Source organism: Oculina patagonica, chromosome 4 (genome assembly GCF_052425735.1).
Source record: "Oculina patagonica isolate OP01 chromosome 4, crgOcupat, whole genome shotgun sequence".
In the NCBI taxonomy this organism is placed as follows: domain Eukaryota; kingdom Metazoa; phylum Cnidaria; class Anthozoa; order Scleractinia; family Oculinidae; genus Oculina; species Oculina patagonica.
In genome coordinates, this window is record NC_135761.1 from 50803254 (window position 1) to 50816410 (window position 13157).

The following is a 13157-nucleotide window of genomic DNA, read 5'->3' on the forward strand; positions in this document are numbered from 1 at the left end:
TCGATCCGGAGTCCAGCACAATAACCATTAGGTCGCCAAACCTCCCACAAATGTTTGGGTAGCCGGATGATTTTTGAGTCTAATGCTTGCGTGCGCTTTGCGCATACGCATTAGACTCTTTGTTATAGGAAAAAAGCTGTTAGCAATCCCAAGGAAATGGTTCGGGATCAATAATCGTTCGCTGTAATGTAGAAAACAATGATCAGCTGCAAGAACGGACTCCGTACGGACACGCACGATTAGTTTCAATTAAAAACAGCCAATCAGCGACACGTGTTCCCACGCATAATTAAAAGTTCTTTCTCAAGTCACGATTATTCAACACTTGAACAGGACGAAATAATTTTCCAGTTAAGACATTTGTAAGCTTTTTGTGAAAATAAATCTTCGTTTTCAGTTCAGTTAAGCACTTGTGTTTTCGTCTTGCTTAAAAAGCAAGACGTCTTTGAGAAAAAGTATTTCGACGGCGACTCGCGTTTATTTACACAATGCGACCAAATATTTATTTTGTTTTAAAAAATAGAAAACTTTACCTCGTATTTTGTATTTAAGTCATTCGAATTTTGACCAATTTTTTCTTTACAGTGCAAACAAAAACCTTCAAAAATAAAAGATGTACATGGATAAATGTAAATCAAGTTACGCGACTAAATCAAAATGCGTTTGTTTGGCCGCTTTGCAGTATTACACTGTCCCGGCCTTTGCCATACACTGAAATCGAATTTCATGCTTTTACGACTCTCAGAGATCTTAAGTTCTTCTTACAGCTAGAAAAATCATAAAATGGTTACATTGATATGGAAGTGATGATTCGCGAAATTTGTACATCATGATAAACAGTCTTCGCTCCTGTGTATGGTAGCTCGATAATAATTGCCTAGTTTCCAGCGTTCAAAAGGTCATCATTATATTGACGTGAGCATTTACACCCGTTTTTAGGAAAATCTGTCACTAAGTGCTTACAGTACAATGGAGTAACAGTCACTATTTCAAGTGCTTTTATTGCAAAATCTGTTTCAAGAGTCATCATCAAAATGGTGAAAAATCTGAAAGAAAACGATGTGAAGTTCTTCAACCCTTGTTGTAATGAACATGCTTTTTGTAAATCGTCACGCAATCTTGTCCAAATGTTTAATCGTTTCTGCTTTTACGGACAATACGGAAGAAGTAACATCAACTCCTGTTCATACTTTAAATTTTGTGAAGCATATAACATTTATGACTGTTTCGTTTTCATCCATAATCATCCACGATGCCCCTAGCTTGCTATAGCATTTTAAATTAAACTCCCGAACACAAACCTCTAACCAATTTTAACCGGCTTACGAAAACCGCGCAATCTGTATCACTATGCCATACGGCATTAGACTCATGTCACCCTTGGTGACCTATTTTTATATTGTGTTGTCAGAGATCCCTTAAGAAATACGTACATGGATGAGCCTTATCTGGCTCTATTTCATTAACTTTAAAATTACACCTGACCACATAAATTGTATTTCACACAGAGTACATAAGTATTAGTTGTACATGCAATGAAGAAATAATATATTCTGATTGTTCATTTATCTCTCTCTCTCTGTGTGTCTGCAACTCTCTGTGGAAATTCTGCTACTCGTGTTAACCCTGAAAAAGGGAAAATAACAGATACCATTTTGTTGATGATCATTGACATCAAATTTATGAATATTTATAATTTTAATTGAATTTATTCAGAACATTATACAGATACATAAAAAAGAGAGTTATTTTTCCAATTTTTGCATGGGCCAGGGAATGTGTTGGGGGATACATGTATGTTTAGAACCAAAAAGTCCTTTCAGAGTGAGTGTGTCAGCAAAACCTTTTTTTACCTACTGAAGACACTAATAGTGCTATCAAAAAGACCCGGCACATGGCAAGGCTTTGATGAATGTTTTGGGGTGTGAAACACCGGCTTAATTCAAGAGTTCCCTACAAAATGATGTGTCTTTTGAGACTCTTATAATTATTTATCTCTGACAGGTGCTGTTGAAAGTACTGTGATTAAGTCCAGGAAAGCTTACATATTCTCCCTAAAACTTTTATCAGGGATGTAGCTAAGAAAACACTTAGCCGGTTCATCAACAAGCCCAGCTGGCTTTTCTGGCCTAAACAGCTCTAAAATTTTACTAAGTCTTTGTGTTCACGTAAAATTTCAGCTGAGTTTAAGTTCTATTTCTACATTTGCCTGGTACCACAACAAGACAATTTATGTTAAGTTAGGGTTTGAGCTTATTAGCTATTAAGGTTTAATTAAGGTATTAACAAAAGGAATTCAAACACAACAGGTCAATTTGCACTTCTCCCACAAAATCATTACAAGTATTCCGGTATTTTGTCGGGTCAGGTAGCAGATCTTGTTGGTCCTTTGCCCTCATACCCCTCCTCCACGGTGGGGGAGGGGTGCATTGTATGAACAACGAAAACATTTTACTTGAACAATAAAAACATTTTATGTACATGTGCTGTTACATATAAATTGTGTATATTAAATTCCTCAATTGAACGAGGATTTTAGGGAAATATACAATGTAAACTTACCAAGGGGTTAAAACGCATACCATTTTTCACACCCAAAAGTTTTACACTTGAAAAACAAGTTTCATGCACTAATGTGTCATGGAGCTTCTTTAATATCTAGCTAAAGAAAGATATAAGCTGACACTTATGTAATGATTACCTGCATCACCAATTTCACTAACTGCACCCCTTGACTGTTTCCCTGCACTGAAAACAAAATTTATACATATCAAAAACCTGTAAAATTCTTAACTTGCATCCTGGCAAAAAGTATGGAAATCCTAACAGCAAGTTTTAGAAAGACAACAGATTTACCAAAATAAATGATAACTTCAAACTGCATCTTACACCCTCCATAAATACTTCTCACTGAAATTGACCTCAAAAAACTTGTTGTACATGTAAATAAATAATACATGTATGTATTATTTACTTTTAATTATATAATCCTCGAGTCATCGCAGACAGGCCCATTTTGAACTTATTGTTTTCACGATCAAAAACTAATCCTACTTCTCTTGTAGAAAAAAAATTGGCAGAAATATTTGATTTAGTCACTGCTTTAAGTTGGAAAACTTTGAAAGGCTTAAAGAATTGTACGAGTCATGTGCAACCTTCCAGAAAGCAATGCTCATAGCCACAGGGCTAAAAAAGTACCCTCTGATTATCTGGGGCAAGTAGATTTTTCTGTCAAGCAATTAATTTTTCGTGCCTGTTTGCGTAATTTAGGTTAAAAGGCCCAGGGAAGTCGTCTACATGTAAATTATACAGTCACAAGTTTACTAAGAAACATAATCATGCACAGTCCTAGGCAAGCAAAATTTGAGAGCTGCTTGTTAACCACAGGGCAATCTGGAATTTATTTTTTTCCAAGCCCTTATCCTACATTATAACTTCAGGATCAGCTTGGTTGTTATAACTTAAGAAAATTTCATGATCTTTCGCATAACATTTTAGAATCTGTGCTATATTCTTTTATGTACCATATTTATTCGATTAAACGCCACGGCGTTTATTTAATTTTTCGTGATTCGAGTGCGGCGTTTATTAGAGGAAAGCGTTTATACGAGGGCGGCGTTCATTTAAAATTCAATTTATTTCTTGTAAACAATTGTATGGTAACTGAACATTTAAATTTAAAAAAAAAAAAACAGAAACATGTTTTAGTGCATGCCTGAAAAGTCAATTTCAATACCTTAAAACCTTGTTACAATCAAGAAAAATATTTTTTTTTGGCCTGCTCAAGCTTGATTATTACTGCATTTGCTTTCCGAGTCTGTTATTCGAATGAATGCTGCATCATCATGATGCAGCGTTTATTTGAGGGCGACGTTTATTAATATTTCTGTTCTAATATGTAGCGCTCATTCGAGGGAGGCGTTTAATCGATTAAATACGGTAAGTTATAAAAATATGAAAAAACTAATCAATTTATTCTGAGAAAGGCTGTAAAATCAGATAAGAAATACAAAACTTTCACAAAACGTTTTCACTCATAACATTCATATGATAAAAATATAAAAACTAAAATAAGGAAGACTACGCAAAGTTCTCAGTGAAAAATAACAGAGGTCATGGAGAAACTATATTTCGCTAAGACTCTCAGCTAGCAATGTCCCCTATACAGTATGGGGCCCAGTTCTCGGCCGGGTCCAGTTCTCGGCCACTTTGTGTTCAACGCGTTTTTTCACGCCTCAGTTGAATTAAAACAAAAAGTTATTTACATCCAGCGATAGATTTACATTTGCGATAGACTGATTCTTGTGCTCTAAGTATCGTTAGTTTGATCCTTCAACACGCTATAGAAAGCTCACACGTCGAGTTTACGCGGAGGTAGGTTAATTTGTTTTCCCGAAATCTTGTTTGTTTACGGCTCCTTGAAATTCTTGGATGCAGTTAAATTCGTATTTTATCCGAAAGCCCCAACCAAAAGAGCTAATTTTTTTGCATGTGAAACGTAAAATAATTCAGCTTTCTGCTTAAGTTAACTTTTCGTTGATTCTTTGTATTTTGTTGGTCTTTAAAATTTACTTCGGAATTTTTCCGTGCGACTTTTGCGTATTTGCCAGTTCTCGGCCACCCTGCTCGCTATCACAGCTTAGCGCTTGGTTTTTAGTGTAGTGTTTGTACACTACACTAATGCAGTTAGTTTAGTGGGGAAGCGAATTCCGCTACTCCAGACGTAAACAGTTAATTGCGCGGTCAAGTGGAACAAGCACGTAGACATACATATGCAAATTAAACTGGAACTGGCTTGTTATTGTCCACGAATGTTCTAAAGCAATGGGTTAAAAAATTCGCGACAAGGCTCGAACGCGCTCTGGGCAATTAATTGAGGGGATAAGGTACTCGCAACATAAGATAAATGTACTTCACCAAAATAAACTGATAAAAAACTAACAGCCAGTGTACAACTCCGTGAGATGGTAACAGATTCATGCGAGTAATAACGCAAACAAAATACTTGATGTAAGACTTCTAAGTGGATTCCGGAGATACCGGCAGTAAAATGAGAGGACATGTAAAACTTATAAAGGATACACGTCACGCAAGCTAGCAGTAAGAGATTAATATTTGAGCTCTGGGCAGTTAATAGGGAAAAAGGTCATCGCAACATAAGATAAATGTACTGCACCAAAATAAACTGTTAAAAAACTTATAGTTAGTGCCCAACTCAGTGAGATGGCAACAGATTCACGTGAGTAATCGCGCAAGCAGATTGGATTCCGGAGATACCGGAAGTAAAATGAGAGGACATTTAAAACTTATAAAGGATTAACGTCACACTAGCTAGCCTCTCTCCTCCGCAGAGGCCTCTTTCGTGTTTCGTACGGGCTGGGAAATGGGGAGAGGTGAAAAGTAAGCGCGCGGAGCCTGGAGAGAAACGAAACGAAAGCGCGCAGGGGACACTGTGTTTTTCCCCTTCTTTCCTCCGTGTTTTTCGCCTTCCCTCACTAAAGAAGCCTCTGCGGAGGAGAGAGCTGTAGCTAGCAGTGAGTGATTAAAATTTGAGCTTGCTTAGACGTCAGCCTGGTAGCAAGTTCATACGGACATCATTATTGAAGAATGTCACGAGGCTGACTCTAATTATTTTCCGTACAAAAGCTACCTTCTTTAGTCACTGAGGTGATGTGCTTAAGTTTTTTTTTAACAAAATTTATAGTTTGCTAAGTGATGCCATTTAACTAGCTACCTCCCTAAGTCACTGCAAGATCTGATAAACCGTTTTCAATGTGTTGGGGGAAATTCTTCTTTAGACAGATCACGTTATTAAAGAACGTGGCAGGATGACTCGAAATATTTTCAGTAAGTAAGCTACCTTCTTTAGTCACTGAGGTGATGTGCTTAAGTTTTTTTTTAACAAAATCAATAGTTTGATAAGTGATGCCATTAACTACCTCCCTTATTTACTGCAAGATATGAAAAACCGCTGTTAACGTGTTGGGTGAAATTCTTCTTTAGACAGATCATGTTCTCAAATAACATGACAGACGTGTCTCGTCTGACAATTGCCAGACATACAAGCTCGACTGGTGACGAGTCACGTGACAACTCTCTCAAACACTACACTGTCCGTTCGGACCGCTCGTTAATATAATTTCATCTACTGCAGCCAGATTAAAAGAAAGAAATGTTTTAAAAATAAAGTTCAATTAAATCTCTAAGTTTTGAGCTAACTCTTGTCTTGTTTATTATTTCTACAACACCTAACTCTTTCAAGACCCTTCCACTGCAAAGTAAACCATCTAAATGCATTGGTCACACAACACAATTCTGCGGTTTTGCAAGAACCTGCAAAAAGCCTCATAAAAATAATTTGCGATCGATATAACATAAATAAGTTTACAGAGTGATTTTATGACTGTGAAAATTAATTGAGCCTTTTTATACGGAAATTACGCATAAGCTTTTTGGTGGCCGATGGTGTGCGTGCTACGACCGCAATGCACGCTGGTAGTTGTTTCGGTTTCGCTTCATTTGCTCATGGCGGCCATCGTGTGAGGATCTCTTGTGAACGCCAAAATTACTTATTTCTGTTCAAAATAACGCCGCTTTTGTGATTCTTTCGATGTATATCTTAGTTTTGACATGTTTTCGATCTTTGGAATCAAAGATTTCCTCAGACTTCAGTGCGTGGAGTTCAAGGCTACGTTTACACGGACACAGTTATCAATCGACACGGTTTCATGACCTCGAAACCGCATCGAAAACGACACGGTTTCGAAGTGTTTACACGGAGCATATTTAACGATTTTCCAACTGTTTTCGAATGTGATTGTATAAGCAAGCGCTGCTCTCTATGCTTGTTTCACCATGTTTACCCTTCGCAAGCCAGCCAGTTCGTGCCAAAATACATGGCCGTTTTCAAATCGATGCGGTTTCGCCGTTTTTGACCGTTTACACGACAACGAAACCGTATCGTTTTGAAAACGCTCCACTTTAGACAGCGTTTTCAAAACGACCCGGTTACAGTAGTGGTCTCGATCGGTGCCGTGTAAACGAAAGGCGTAACCGCATCGCTTTCGATGCGGTTACAAATGAAACCGTGTCCGTGTAAACGTAGCCTAAAATATCGGTTTTGTGTGTCTAGACGGGACTTGCATCAAAGCCAGAGGTAAGAATCATGCTTGTAAACATAGTTGGATAAGCAACCTTTATTTAAACACGATGTAGGATGTGCTAAGCCTAAATATAACCATGTAATGTTCACAAGGCGGTTGCCCTTTAGCTTTATTAACCACTACGAACAAGTATATCGTACCTTGATTTGAAATGAGGAAAACATATTTGTCACATGTTGATGTTATTTATGTTACGTGTCCTGATTTATTTTGTATTACTTTTCACGGCATACTTTTCACCAACCATTAAAGCTAATAATCTTCCTAATTGTTTTGCTCCTGTTTCTTATTCTTTATTTCGAAAAGTGCTTAAGGGATTATAGCTTTCAAAAGTTATTTATTTTTTGCTCTCATAATGACTGATGTACAGTGTTTAGCAGCATCGAAGAAAATTCTGGTTTTACGACACTTCAAATGATCAACAAAGATAATTCCTGCAACAAACTAACTACGATTTCAAAATACAGTTATTAAGTAAAACTAATTTAAAAAAATGTGTTCCTGTAAATTAGTTTGATATCATTGTTTGGGTTTGATTTGATGCTAAAAAATCTCACTTAGGCAAATTAAAACTTGTCTGCTGGGCTGAAGTAAATCAGTGCTAGAGTCTAAACAGAAAATATATCAGCTGAGTTTCTATTAGAACTTTTAATCTGGCTACATACCTTATAATGTAGGCTTGATTACTAGCTGCCATTAGAAAAAAAGATCCTCTGGACCTTGTTCGAAGGCTGACTGGGGGTGTTTTGTGTCATTGAGCAGTCTTATAATTATCTCACAAGTGACTCTCTCGACTATACTAGGGCAACCTAATACAATGCTAGGGGTAACCAGTGATGTACTATAGCTTCCAGGGCTGCTAAGCTCTAATGTTGAAGGCCAATTTGGACCAAGTGCATTCTATTAATTCATGTAATTTTGAGCCAACCACAGTTATTTGCAAAAACAGCTCATACTTTAACTTTTGTGAATATCTCACTGGAAGCCCTCCCCCTGCTACTGTTGTGTGTATACAGACCATGATTGTTTATGGTACTTCCATTTATTACTGCAACTTCAATTATAACAGAACTGGTTTATAATCAAGTTTTTTCTTTAATTTTATTCAGGGATATTACACTGCAACAGCAACTGAATATAAAATGCACAGGTCTGGAGGATAACTTTGGAGACAGAATTTTTTTCTCCAGGGGAAGCTTCAGAATAAACCAACCAGATTGAGGAACACATCAAGTGACAACCTCAGATGCTGAAGGTTGCTAAAATTTGCATAAATAAAACATTGTGAAAGAAACACTGTGTCATTTCATAATAATAATAATTATAATATTTCCATTAGTGTCTTGATAATTTAAGGGTGGTATGGAAGCGTAGTGCACCGGACTCTGGATTGAGCAGTCCTGATTCAAACCATGGCCCCGGTCATTGTGTTGTGTTTTTGGGCACGACACTAATACTCTTATAGTGCCTCCTTCCATGCAGGTGTATAAATGGGTACTGGCAAGTTTACTGCTGGGGGTAACCCTGTGATAGACTAGCTAACATCCCATTCAGGAGGGGAGGGGGGAGAATACTCCTAGTCTCTTCAAGCTCCTGAAACTGGTATAAGCTCCAGCCTGCTGGGCAACTTGGCTGGAAATATACAGACTTAATAATTTGACATCAAATGAGTAGGGGGCAGGACTTATTTTTTTCTTGTTACCAAGCTCAACAAATTAAATGAATTACTCTTGGCCAAAAAGCTTGATGCCTGTGTCAGACAGAGACAAAACTAACCAGGGTATTTCTCTTCTGTAATAAGCAGGATAACCACTTGCAAAATAATGAACAGAACCAATTTGAACCTCATTAAGTTTTAAACAATTTATTGAACTTATCACTTCCACAACATTATTTTGCTGTACATGAAGTCTCCACAAATGTTGTAGTGGAATCACTTTTTAGTTACAACAGATGCAATAAAACATTTCAAAGTGACCTTCTGAAGCTCAAATAATGCAACCTATTATCTTGCTAGAGCCTGGAACAGGCAATACTTGGTTCACTTGGGTAGAAGCAATTTATGCAACAAAATAGCAATTTATTATCTTCTCAGTCCCCCAAATAAACCGGAAAGACTGAAAAATTATTTTGGGTGTTCAAAAGGAACTATAATTCAACCATGACATAAGAATCAGTACAGTACAAACAAATAATTCGCATGCTTCTTCAGTAAACTAGCGTCCTTTTGACATTCATCTTGATCATCTACAGCAACTTTTTCTCTTAAATTGGATTCTCCTAAGTCCCAAAGAACACATAATTAAATCATTTTGAAGCAAACAACATAACTTCCAAAAACATTGGAAATTTGTAGAATAAAAGTGCTGAACTCGATACCAACTCGACGCAGGAAACTTCAATAGTACAAACAATTAACACTCAAAAAGGGACATTTTCGTTCAGTCGAAACGGCGTAAATCGACTGGTGCATACTGGTGCATTATGTTTCCCATATTGGAAATTGTCTAAGCTTTTGTTGTATTATAATTTTACGCCAAGCACCACTAGCTGAAAGCCGTGTTCAACAAAAACGTCCGACCTACTAGACGAAGAGAAAAGTCGGCCATTTTACCTTGTTCGAGAAAATGACCAAATTTACCATGATACGCTTTAAATGTTAGACTTTCGACGCAAAAAACTAACTTACCTATTCCCGACCTATCCAAATCTAATATTTAAGCAGAGAAAAGGCCAGCGAATGTTGTGCAAACGATGATCAAACTCACCCGAAAAACCGCTCGCATCACAACAATCTTCCGCCATGTTGGAAATTGATCAAAATAATGCATTGCGGTCATAGTGCGCACACCACCTGGGGCCCACAAAAGGAGATTTTATTTTTATTATTGTTCGGGATAATTAATTATTAACCGGTCGATAGCTTTACACCAAAAAGCTGAATAATGTAGAAAGCTCTGGGAGAAATTTCAAGTTTCTTTGGTTATTCTGAGAAAAGAAATACTAGTTTACGTCTATAGTGGCCGAGAACTGGGCCCCATACTGTATTGCATCTGACTCGACCACATTCTTACAAATTTTCATGTAAATTTTGTTCTCTACTTGTTCTGTACTCTTTCCAACGTTTAAAAGTGGTGTGTTCTTCCTACTTCGGTGATTTAACTACAGAATAAACAAATTAACGCGGATAGGAAAAACCAGAAGTAAGGTATGCTTTGAATACAACTCGTGTTTAAGACAAAACGAATTTCAGTTCACTAAGTCTATGTCCTTGTTTGACATACCGGTACACGACTGAGAGCTAGAACCCAGCTTCGTTTAAAAATGATGTACAGTGTATTAGGTTGAATGCTGGTTAATCTAAATACCAAAGACTTTTCTAATCTGTTAAAAAATGAACATCAATAGCTCACCTTGTTTTCGTAAAGGAATGTTGTCTTTGACCGTCTTTGCTTCAAACTCACCAAGAAGCTTGGAAGATTTTCCATTTCGATCGGCCACAATCTTTACTCCTCTACTAACTATGGTTGTCATCGCGGGTGAAACGAGGAATATATCCAGAAATAATGTATCTGTAATAAACTGTCTTTAAAACTGAGTTCTTCGTGTGCTTTTCAATCGAGGAGTCTTCATGCTTAGTAGTGAACTCATGCGTACGCTTGGTAAATCGGCATGCTCACCCGATTCACTCGATGAGCACTGGGTAACAACCGTGAAAATGATACCAAAATTACCGGCTAACAGCCGCTGTCGTACGTACTATAGTACGACTTTATGCCAAAGAAAATGGCTGCTGATTATCGGCTGCACATGTAGGACATGTAGTACCGGTAGATGTAGTTAAAACAACCACAGCGAAGTTGTTATGGAGCATATTTTTCCCAGGCGAAGAAAAGGTTTTAAGGCAGAAGTTAAAGTGAGATTTTCCACGATGGTGCTTCGACAAACAGGACAGAACAGCTGAGCTGCAGTGTTGGTTCTGACGCCGATGAAGCAGTTGATGATGATTTGTCGAATGCTCTTGCATGAGCTAATGTCGAATATTCAGTTGACAGTGATGAGTCAGAAACCTCTACCTCCCATCACCATCAGAGGTTATACAAAGAGCCGAAGATGCTTGGTCAAAGTTGCGCGAGCTCGCGTGTTCTAGCCACAACATTCGAAATTTAGGGCTCGTGGTTTGGGAAAAATTGCAATTTCTGCGATTCAAAATCTGGTGTTTGTCTATGCCTGGATTGTGGTCCAACAATCAGTTTGGGTGAGACTTGTGCAATCTCAAGGTAGAGCAAATACAACCTTTTACACCGGGTCGAAATTTTAAAGGGTAAGGACATCTCAGAACCTGTACTCAGTCGACTACAGTGTGAGGAATTATTCCAACTAAAAAGTATAAATCAGCATGAATCAGTGATAGTAGTCTATAAAATTATGCTAAGACTGCTTTAATACAGCGACCAACAAGACCGATTATCCATGACTAATCTAATTTAGCAGAGTTTAGTCATTATGTACAGAATTCAGCAGTCCTTCGTTCGTTGTGATACAGTAAAAACCCGCGTATAAGAACCTAGACTTTTCCAACTTAGCCTAAATAGGTTCTTATAGAAATGGTATTTAGTGGGATTTTAGGCTACTTAGGTTCTTAAACAGGTTCTTAATTTGATTTAAGTGCATTAGCCATCAGCACAGAGAACTACTACAGGGCATATGTGATATGGGATATATTGGTGTACTAAATAATTATCTAGAATACAGTTTAGATCATAACCATACAGTAAATTTATCTTTCCAAAGTACTAGCATGCATGTCTAGACTAAAAGTTTTTTGTACTCTCATATGTGCTTTCATTTTTGTAAAATAAGAACCTACTGAAAATTTTAGGCTAAATATGTTCTTATGAAAAGGGGGTTTAAAATGAAAATTTTAGCCAAACAGGTTCTTAAATTTTAGGTTCTTATACGCGGGTTTTTACTGTACAGCTGTACAGGCTTTTTCCAATTTTCATGCACCTGCATGCAAGAGCAAGCTTAAATTTGGCTGATAAGACATTTATTACACAACTGAAAAAGATTTTTGTACTTCCAAGCTAACAGGAAAAGGATAATAAATAACAGTATTATAACTGAGGACCCACCCAGAGGTTGAGTTGAACAAGCACCACTAATATTTTTTTCTATCTAACTGTAAACTACGTACAGTAGAACCCCGGTAACTCCGACTCGGATAACTCGAAAACCCCACTAACTCGAACAAACTTCCATTTCCCTTGGATTTGGACACCTTTCAGTCTTATTCAATCTACCCCGATAACTCGAAACCCCGCTTACTCGAACTGTGTTTCGTTTCCCTTCAGAGTTCGAGTTACTGTATCGGGTTCTACTGTATTGACATTACCCGCCTTCTATTAGGTTATTGTGCAATCTGATTGGCTACACAGGTGCCGTCTATACAAACGGTCAATAAATCAGTCTTATCGATATTCTTTGTTTAATAGAACAGTCAGTGGGTTATGCTAAAACATCTCCCTCTTGGTTTCTATAGAGTTTGATAGTTGACTAGGGGCTTCGCCGCTCGCCAGCTATCAGCCGATAGAAAACTTTAGCTCGTCTTCTAATTAACAATTAAACAGCAAGCTCAAGGTTCCTACCGGCTTTTGATAGTCGAAAGCAGGTAGAAATCAAGAGTAAGCCATCTTATTGTTTTAGCAAAACACAGTGGCCAGTCTATTAAACACATAATATCATAGGTGACAAATTACTTCTTAATTTTGGCGCGAAATTTTAACCTTAATTTATAATTTCACATGTGAAATTATAAAATTGCCATGGCAACGTAGTTAGCGGCAAGATGGCGTCCGAGATAAAAGCTGTTTTAAAGCTTAAACTTTGTACATTTTCGCTTGAATTTCATCTTAGCCAGCTAGCCTTGGCCATGTAATGAAACTTTTGATATTTTATTTTTCAAAACGTCAAAACGACTTCAAGACCTAGGCC

General features: G+C 37.4%; 1 long non-coding RNA gene across 2 annotated transcripts; it reads right to left on the bottom strand.

Annotated features, from left to right (window-relative positions):
- Nucleotides 1–191: 191 nt before the first annotated feature.
- LOC144650475 (uncharacterized) lies at nt 192–10830 on the bottom strand. Of its 2 annotated transcripts, XR_013570123.1 has the most exons (3): nt 10577–10830; nt 2702–2748; nt 192–1626 (listed from the first exon to the last, which is right to left on the bottom strand). It is a non-coding gene; the product is annotated as an uncharacterized LOC144650475 (long non-coding RNA). The 2 variants fall into 2 exon arrangements; XR_013570122.1 differs by lacking the exon at nt 2702–2748.
- Nucleotides 10831–13157: the final 2327 nt, after the last annotated feature.